The sequence below is a fragment of the Panthera pardus genome, unplaced genomic scaffold (genome assembly GCF_024362965.1).
Source record: "Panthera pardus isolate Hobbes unplaced genomic scaffold, ASM2436296v1 HiC_scaffold_6, whole genome shotgun sequence".
NCBI lineage: Eukaryota > Metazoa > Chordata > Mammalia > Carnivora > Felidae > Panthera > Panthera pardus.
In genome coordinates, this window is record NW_026526991.1 from 30,223,221 (window position 1) to 30,233,354 (window position 10,134).

A 10,134-nucleotide genomic window follows, 5' to 3' on the forward strand; every position below is an offset into this window, starting at 1 on the left:
CAACATTAGACCCTCAGTCCCATATGATAATAGTTTTGTCCTTTATCTTCTCCAGTTTGCCACAGTCCCCACCAATCCCTATGGTCTCTACACCACTATCATTTACTAGTATTTGTGACCATTTATTATTGTTTCTCTTATAGCAAAACTAAGAAGAAAGTGAAATGTTTTTATTGCTATGGAGTGTGGAATAATGAAAAATTGATAATATCAAGATTCACTCCCAACAAAAATTCTTCTCACTCTGGTCTTGTTCACTCGTGTATGTTACCTGCCCCTGCCCCTGCCCCATAGGCATTTGTATGGAGGCAGTAGCTGCTCCTAAATGCTAGAGCCACAAGGAACCAGCCCGTTGGACCAGACAATCCTCTCTTTCCTTCATTGTGTAGAAGAGTGAGTTAAGACCCCCCAGGAGATTGTGACTCACCCAAGGTTCTGGCTAAAAACGAAGTTGAGGCTGAACCTAGCTCTAAAGTGTTGTCTCTCTAATACTGGGCTCTTAAGAGTTTTATTAGTTCTGTCCTAATTTTTAAATAATGGAAATTAATATAAATGAATTCTCCTTAGAGTCAACAAGCCCTCAATACTTCTTCCTTCTACGAAACATGCAATTCACAGCTTTCTAAATGCCGATGTTTAACATAGCCTAATAACTTCAAGAAACTTACCGTAATTAGCTTTGCAACAATGCTTGTAGCAAATTTAAAGACACCATTTAAAAGGTATTGTGTGTTGCATACTGATTTTCCTTTTTTTAAAGAATGGAGAACTTGGATAGAGCTTGTCCCTTGAAGTCCATACAACCTTGAAACATGTATGTTGAGGTTATTGTGGTTTAGGATACCTGGGGAAGACTTCAGTGGCTCGTGATTACCTGTGGAACTGGGAGACCCATGATATATGGGTCAGATATATGTCAGATATATGACAGATCCACAGATATATGTATTATTTCTTTTAACTATTAATTTCAGGCTTCTCCAAAACATTACTTAATACAAATAACAAGTGACTGAATTACATCATTTCATTTTTATGTTCTTCTCCTCTCCTCTCCAGTTTCTGGAAAGGGAGACAGTGCAAAGGAGTTGGAAAGCAGATGATGTGGATAATTCATACTCAGATCTGTACTAAATAAATGAGGCATTATTAGGATGTATAAAAATGTAAAGTTCTGAGATTTGCCATGTGACTAATTGAGTTAATTTGAAGGTAGAACAAAAGAATGATCGCTAATAGTGTTATCGAGAAAACAACTTTTTACGCTTTCCCGTTTGGAACATAACCTTTTATCGTTGGATTGGAAACAAATTCATACGGGAGATTTTGGATTATATTTGTTATGAAACATTCTCAGATACAAATAGCTTTGGTTTTTATTTTAGATTATGAGACTAATCCCCACTCATAATTCAATAAGGGAAGTATGTAGTGACAAGGAAAACTATAGTTAATCTCATCACCCAGATTTAGAAGGAAAAGCAATCCACATGAAGGTGTAAACAGTGGTGCACCAATTTCAGTGACCAGGCCAGCTGAGGGGAAGGAGCAGAGGATCTTGGTTCACAAGAGGCTCCCTTGAAGAAAGAAGTAAAAGTTAAAAGAGCTGTGTATTGAATCGCTCAGCAAGATGCGATCAAGGGCATCTCCCCAGAGGGCCGTAGAATCAAACAGCAATGGCCCAAGCCACTCTTCTGTGGGATCCTCATAAGTTGAGAGAAGGACATAAACAGAAAAGCTATTTCTCCATCAGTCAGAGAGAGGGAGATGGAGGTCAGCTTCTAGGAAGAGATTCAAATGGCAGTCATCCCAAGGGGCAAGCGTGGGGAAGACCCAAGCTGAGTGACAGTGAGAGAACAGACCAGAGCAAAGCAGTGCTTACAGGAATAAGCAGTCCCGTCACGCGACTAACTCGAAGTGATGCTTTAAATTCTGGTCCAGAAACCTCACTGGGCATCTAGGCAGGTGTGGAAAAGACATAATCCCCAGTATCTGAGACTGATACAGGAACAATTATAATACTGCAGTTAAGTGCAATAGCCATGCCAGACAGGCTACATTGGAGTATTAACTCCAACAAGAATGGAAATCCACAGTTAAAGTATGCAGAGCACAGGGATGCCTGGGGTGGCTCAATCTGTTAAGCATCTGACTTCAGCTCAGGTCATTATCTCACAGTTCAAGCCCCATGTCAGGCTCTGTGCTGACAGCTCAGAGCCTGGAGCCTGCTTCAGATTCTGTGTCTCCCTCTCTCTTGGTCCCTCCCTCGCTTGCTCGCACTGTTTCTCTCTCTCTCTCTCTCAAAAGTAAATAAACATTAAAAAAAAAAAAAAAAAAAAAAGAATGCAGAGCAGAGAAACCCCTGGGACAGGACTTGAGAGCTGAACAGGGCTCCACCCAAGAGGCGGGCCACACAGAGAAAACAGCTGGGGCAGAGAAGCAGGGGAGACATCTTTCCTCCACCATCTGCAAGCCCATCAGGTAAGCAATAGATCTGAATTCACTACCTTTTAAGTTTAATTGAATTATAGGGGTTTAAAATATAGTAAAAGTCTCTCTAGAACAAGCTAATGGGAAAGCTTATCTTGATTAACTAGACTCTTTGAGATGTGGGATTGCATTGCTTTTAAATATGTAAAGGCATTCAGATGAGAATAACTGTTGGATAATAGATTTTTAGAAACTGACAGTGCAACAGTGGCTTATAAATGCATACTTCTAATGTGTTCTGTTCCACTGTTTAAACCTTTCCCTTTATAATCTCGATTATACTGTGAATTGGCTACACCCGCCTTCCTTTCACTTCCGTCTAATGCAAAATAAATCCTTGTTCAGAATAATAAATATTTACTGTACAATTTTGTGGAAAAAAATAAATTTGGGAGCTTATGAAGAGGACATTCTACTCCTTGGTGAATAATCTGCCTAATAAATATTTTCTCGTGGTTTGATTTGGTGACAGAAAGGACAAGAAGGCTTAACGATAAATATCTTCAAAGTCATTCCTTCACTGCCGACTGTACAACTTCATGTCAAGATCTGACATTAAAAGAAAAAATAAATTCTCTGTCTTTTGCCAACATAACTAGGGCCATGAAGTTTGAATTATCACTAGACTAAAATTGTTTCATATTTCTTTTATCCAAGCCTTTTAATTATTACAGTATACTTTACTGCATACTGTCTTATGGAATGCGGAGGGAGCATCTGATTTAATATTTTCTATTCAGGCTGTTTACTTTGTAGTCAAACATTCTTCAAAAACATTTTACTTTCCCCCCACATTTTCCATCCAAGGCTGTCAGTTCCCATTTAAAAAGGTTAATTGAGACCTGGAGTCTCCAAGCCTCTGATACAGAAGCGGCTTTTTCTGGCCTTAATAGTTTTCTTTGAATTTGCTGCCAGGTCTGATTCTACATGTAAATATTTGCCTGAGTTGCTGAAAAAAGAACTTTTCACAAGAGTGGGGGAACGGAGGTTGCCATAATGCATTTTACGATATGAGAAACCTTTCTTTCACTTCTACGCACTTCTTTTTGCTAATTTCTTGGCTGTTGTCAAATTTGTAGATGGCCTCATTACTGTTTTTCATTAAACTTGTAGCCTCCCCTGGAACTGCTGAATCAACCAAGAAATCATGCAGCACATTTACAGGAGCTCACGCTGTTTTCATTAACTCCCCTTAGTATCACAGAGGAGGCTGGGTCAAGCGAGCCCTTCGCCATGACCCGTAACTCGAAAAGTGAGCGACTTCTTATGAGAGCCGGCTTTGAGCAACTTACTGTGGACCTCGGAAATGTTCCTTTTTCACCTCTGCAGAAAGCAAAGCCTGCCTTGGAATGTAGTGGAAATAACCCACCACAGAAGAAATAGTCTCTGAGGCCAAGAACTTTTGCTGGGAATTTTGGCTTTTGCTACAGCCTCCTGCTGGGAAGGAAGAAACCTTGTCTCTTTCCACCACCTCACCTCCTCTTTCCATCCAGAAGTCACCCACCTAAGTGAGACAGGATGAAGGGGGCTGATGGGCTAGGCCCGGTGCTCCCTGGCCTGTACCTACGCTGTCCAAGAGGAATATAACATAAGCTACTCGAGTAATTTTAAATTTTCTAGTGGCTACATCAAAAAAAGTAAAAAGAAACAAATGAAATTAATTTCAATAATATGTCTTATCCCAAAATATTATCATGTCAACCTGCAATCAGTATCAAACTTATTAACGAGGCATTTTACTTTTTTTTTTTCAACTGAGTCTTCAAAATGTGTTGTTTATTTTACACTTGGAGCCTTTCTCAATGCAGGCATTAACTTTCCACTGGAAATAGATGTTCAGTTAACTACATTTCATAAAATTAACAGCTGAAAAGATAGAGTTACAAGTTGTGCCAAGTATACTAGAAATTGGGGCGCCTGAGTGGCTCAGTCGGTTGGGCAATCGACTTCGGCTCAGGTCATGATCTCGCAGTTTGTGAGTTCGAGCCCCGCATCCGGCTCTGTGCTGACAGCTCAGAGCCTGGAGCCTGCTTCGGATTCTGTGTCTCTCCCCTCTGTCTAACCCTCCCCTGCTCACACTCTGTGTCTCTCTGTCTCTCAATAATAAATAAACATTAAAAAAAAATTTTTTTAATAAAAAAAGTAAAAATAAAAGTATACCAAAAATTGTTTTCCTATAGCTAAACCAAGTATCAGTGCTCAGAAGTTAATCAAAATTAAATAAAGTATTCTTTCCATTCCTTAGGTACACTAGGCCACATTTCAAGGGCTCGAAAGCCACATGTGGCTGGTGACTACCATATTGACAGCACGGAATAGAACCTTGCTGCTTAAAGTGAGGTCCACAAAATCACAGCATCAGCGCCGGCATCCCCTGGGATTTTATTAGAAATGCAGAACCTCAGGCCTCATCCCAGACCTACCAAATCAGAATCTACATTTTAGCAAGCTCCCGGGGATTTTGTATGCACAATATAGTTTAGAAAGCACTGATCTATTGAACACACCAAGAAATCTGGCATTATTGCATCCATTTTACAGATGGATATAGTGAAGCTCAGAGAGGGTATATAATGTACCTAACATCACAGGGCTATTAAGTGCGGGAACCAAAATTCAAACTCAAACCTCTTCCATTTTTAAGCCCATGCTCTTTCTAATATTTATCACCCAAAGCATAGAAAATGTACCAGTAATGGTGTGAAAGTTACTTTTTTTAAGTTTGTTTTTAATGTTTATTTTTGAGAGAGAGTGAGAAGCAGAGAGAGAGGGAGACAGAGGATCGGAAGCAGGCTCCGCACTGACCGTCAGTGAGCTGTGGGGCTGGAACTCACCAACCGTGAGATCACGATCTGAGCCAAAGTTGGATGCTCAACTGACTGAGCCACCCAGACGCCCCTAAAAGTTAATCTGAAATGGTGCCCAGAGAGCATTCCAAAAGCTCTAAAGGGGCACCTGGGTCGCTCAGTCTGTTGAGCGTCCAACTCTGGATTTCTGCTCAAGTCTTCACCCCAGGGTTGTGGGATTGAGACTGAGTCGGGCTCCCTGCTGAGTTTGGAGCCTGCTTAAGATTCTCTCTCTCCCCCACCTCTCTCCCTTGCTCATGCACTCTCTCTCTCTTTCTGAGATTAAAAAAATAAAAACAGTAAAAACCCCTAAAATACAAAGTTTGAAGATTTGTCCCTTTTCTAAACCCTCTTTTGATTTTTCTAATGTATTTGTTTATATGACTGGTTGCCCAGCATTTCCTACCTCCCAGCACAGAAAACAAAATGGCTTCTTTTGACCTCCTCAATTTGACAGTAAGGCGGTGGGCATAAGGCTGTGGGTGCCACCAATTGGATGCTTCTGCTCCTGGATGAATACAAAGCAAATGCCATGAAGAAGCAAGGGCAGGGGCGCCTGGGTGGCTCAGTCGGTTAAGCATCTGACTTCAGCTCAGGTCATGATTTCACAGTTTGTGGGCTCAAGCCCTGCATGGGGCTCTGTGCTGACAGTGTGGACCCTGCTTGGGATTCTCTCCCTCTCTCTCTGTCTCTGTCTCTGTCTCTGTCTCTCTCTCTCTCTCTCTCCCTTTCTCTATGCCCCTCCCCCACTAGCACTTTCTCTCTCTCTCAAAATAAAATAATTAAAAAAAAAAAAAAAGGAAGAAGAAGCAAGGGGAGCTTAGGACTCATTATGGCCATGGCCATAGCAGCTCAGTGGCTGCCCAAATGCCCTACGGTGGCGGTGATTTCCCTGGCAGGATTCAGCAGGGGCAGCAGAAATTCCCCAACCGGGCTTTGACCTGGCTCAGGAGCTGAGGCTCCCCTAGCAAGTCCCTTTTCAAGTGAGATTGCTCTCCAGATTTCCTGTGGTATCCGTGGGTTACCCACCATCATTCCAAAAGCGCCTCTTCCCTTTGTGGTGACCAGAGCTGGTTTCCGTCTTTTGCAAGCAAAAGCCTTGACTGTGAGCCTGGCATTATTTGATTGTCGGTAGAACCCACCAAACTACCAAGTCCCAGGAGAGTAGAGTCTGTGTCTGCTTGTTCACACTGCGTAATCCCTGGGGCCCGTTCCTTTGTTTCAAGCAAGGTCAGTGCTCAAAAGTTACTTGGTGAATGAATGAGTGTTGAGCACACAAGAGATGCCAGTAAACAACATCAGAACGTCCTGCTTCACTTTCCCAAAACAAGCTGAACGTATCCTATGATTTAAGAGATTCTATGTATGAAAACTTGAACTTCAGAGATAAAGGAATTTCAAGCCCTTCACCAACTGATTCACCCAAGATTCCTTCCCTTATTTTTCTAGTGTTAAGTTTTGCTTTCTAACTATAAACTATTAGAGGAGCTTCAACAGAAAAAAAATTTTTGTGTAGCGAATATGTGATGCTTTCAAAGGTAAAGGAAAGAAATTATTGAAAAGTAACATCTTCAGAGGCATTGGCAACGTGACACTGTTCCACCTTGAAGACTACACTTACCTAAGATAGAAACGTCAATCACAGAATTTTCAGAAATTAGCACGCGGCTTGCTAAATTGCAAAGCTGTGCTGAGCAGTTTACCAACGTTATTATGCTTTGCGACAACCCAGGAGTTACCTACTCTTGTGCCGCTTTGCCAGATGAGGAAACTGAGACACAGCAGAAAAACTAAGTAATTTGCCTAACTAAGGTCAAGCAGCTAATTGAGAACCACACAGCTTAAAGAGCCAGGATTTCAACGCCAGCCTGACTCCAAAGCTTAAGATTTTAAGCACATGCAAGACTTGTTGCCCATAGGTTTGTGGCACACACTTGTAATAAAGACTTTGACCTCATTTCTAATACTGGACAGTGGACAGCTTTCAGGTTCCCACCCCTTCTGCTTCTTTTTGCCACACGTCCGGGCAAGCCTATGTGGAAGCCTGCATCTTTCCTCTCTTGGTGCCCACAAGGAATTCACCGCACCCCAACCCACCTCCTAACTGAACGCATGAAAGCCACTCACCCCTTCCTTCTCTCCAGCCATTTCCAGACCACCTTGGAGGACTGCCCTGATCCCCCAGAAGCCTCAATGTGTGAGTAATAAATATCTCCATACTCTTCTGGGGTTCGTGTGGCACCATCTCATCCAAACAGATTTTGGGGTAGGGGTGTCAATCCCACCCTTCATGGGACAACCACAAGCCTTAGCATATGAAACCAGAGGCTGTTACGAGACAAAAAGACTAGTCGAAACCCATCGTTGCATTTACTGCGTGCCCAAAGAAATCCATTTATTACCTTGTCTAATTTTTGTAGATATTATTGTCAAGGGAGGTATTTCTGTCTTCTTTCAACCTAATTTGGGTTTTTCCCTAAGAAGTCGTCCAGGGTGAGGAAGTAGGAATTGGCTATTGATTTGTATATTTATTAAACTGAAGGGTAGGGAGGGCCACCTGCCACCCTTGGGCGTTTTGCTCACTAAAACATTCAGCGCAATGATCCGACAGACTTTGAGTTGTCTTCTCACCCCCTCGAAGTGTCCTCACTATCCTCCCTACTCCGCTTAAATTCCATGGTCAGTCATTGTAACCACTCCCTCGCTTACACTTTCATCTCCATTGTCCTCTCTCACTTCATCATGCCCTGGTTAAATTCACCTCTCTGCCTACTCACACCTGCCCCTGAAGGTGGGTGGAGAAACATAAAACAGGTGGTGCTGACTGTAACACAAGTTGCTGAAGGTAAGACAACCCTCAGATGGCCCCATGGTGCTTCCAGGAATTCATACTCTGTGTCCCTAATCTCTGTGTCCCTAATCACTCTCCCATGCTGTAACGTGCCTACTCTACCCCTTTACCTTTTTCCTCAAACCTCTAACACACCCTCCCGCACTTTCACCTTCAGCTGATGACCTTGTTTCCTATTTCACTAGAAAAACTGAATCAATTGCAAGAGAATTTCAACTGATCTCCACCCCCCCCCCCCCCCCACACACACACACACCACACTGACTTACCAGCAACTGCCCTCACACGCTGTGCCTCTCTGCCTGGAATCAGAGGAATTATATGTGCTCCTACTAAAGCCCCTGGACACTAGATCTCTGTCCCCCTCACCTGCACAAGGACCTTACTTCAGCAATTTGCCACTTCTCTCCTAAATCATCGGTCTTTTACTTTTTACTAGCTTATTTCCATAGGCATGTAAATCTTCACTTGAACTCGTTTTCCCTGACGAGTCACCACAAAATTATTTTTACTCCTTTTTGCAGTAAAAATCCTCAAAGAGACATCTATACCATCTCTAAATCCTCTCTTCACATTCTCTCTTCAAACTGCTACACTCAGCTCTATAATTCCACCTAAACTGCTCTTGTCAAGGAAAACCAGTGACCTCCATATTGTTTAATCCTATGGTCAGATTCCGGATCCTCATTTTACTGAACTGAGTGACATCATTTGGCAGTCGATGACTCTTTCCTCCACGGCACACTTTTTTTTCATTTCCTTCCCAGACACAACATGTTTTTCTCTTTTACTGGTTACTCCCTATCCCTTTTGACGATTCCTTCTTCTTAATGTGGAGTACCCCAGGGATCAGTCCTCTGAGGTACTCTCCTCTATATTCGATTCTCTCCTCTATATTTACCCACTTTCTTGGGGATGCCATTATGACCTGAAACACAAATCTAGATGCAATCACATCCAAACGTATATTTCCAGTCCAGACTCCTCTACTGAATTCCAAATGTGTATCCCCAAAGCTTTCTTGACCTCTCAACTTGGATGTCCAATAGATATCTGGAAATCAGCATTTCCAAAAATAAGCTCCTGATCTCTCTCCCATCCATAGTCATCTCAACTGACAACAACCTTTCCTCGCAGCTTTATAGGCCAATATTGACGTCATCATTAGTTTTCCTCTTTCTCTGACACTCCATCTTCATTCCAGCAGGAAAGTTTGTTAGCTCTAGCTTCAGAAGTTGTTCAGAATCCAAGCACTCTGCACCACCTCCACTGCTACCACCCTGGTCCAAACCACCATCACCCCCGTGTAGTAGATTACTGCAACAGCATCCTGACCGCCTTACCTCCTTCCACCCTTGTCCTCTGAAGTCAAGTCACAACAGGGTGGTCCTGTTGAGGGTGATCAACATTTCAAATGTTGAGGGTGACCAAGTTAAAATAAAATATTTAAAATCCCATCATCACTCCATACCTGGCAATGGCTGTTCACTCAAATCCTCACCATGTCCTCTAGGTTCTTTATAATCAATCCCATCTGTCCTCCCTTTACCTCACCATCCTCCTCTTCTAGGACTCTCTTCACCACACCTCCATTAGCAATGGCGGCCCCTTTGCTGTTCCTTTAAAACACATTAGTGTTTTAACACATAGTCTCATTGTAAGGCCTTTTTATTTACATTGACTGTTGCCTCCATCTGGAACATTGCTCCCACAGATAAGCTGACTTCCTCACCTCCTCTAAGTTTTTGCTCAAATTTTCCCTTCCCACTGAGATATCCAGATCACCTGTGACCGCATGTATTTTCTAAATATGGCCATAACAATACTCTCATCCTGAAACAGTGCAATACCTCCACTCCTCCATCAAGATATGGAATCCATTTCCCTTCCCCTTTCAACCTGGGTGGACTTTGTGACTCAACCAGCAAGGAGAAACCATGTGGCTTG

General features: G+C 42.5%; 1 long non-coding RNA gene across 1 annotated transcript; it reads left to right on the top strand.

Annotated features, from left to right (window-relative positions):
- The first annotated feature begins 2,359 nt into the window (after window positions 1–2,359).
- On the top strand, window positions 2,360–7,560 carry LOC109265307 (uncharacterized). The gene is made up of 2 exons (XR_008419548.1): window positions 2,360–2,481; window positions 3,570–7,560. It is a non-coding gene; the product is annotated as an uncharacterized LOC109265307 (long non-coding RNA).
- The last annotated feature ends 2,574 nt before the right edge of the window (window positions 7,561–10,134 follow it).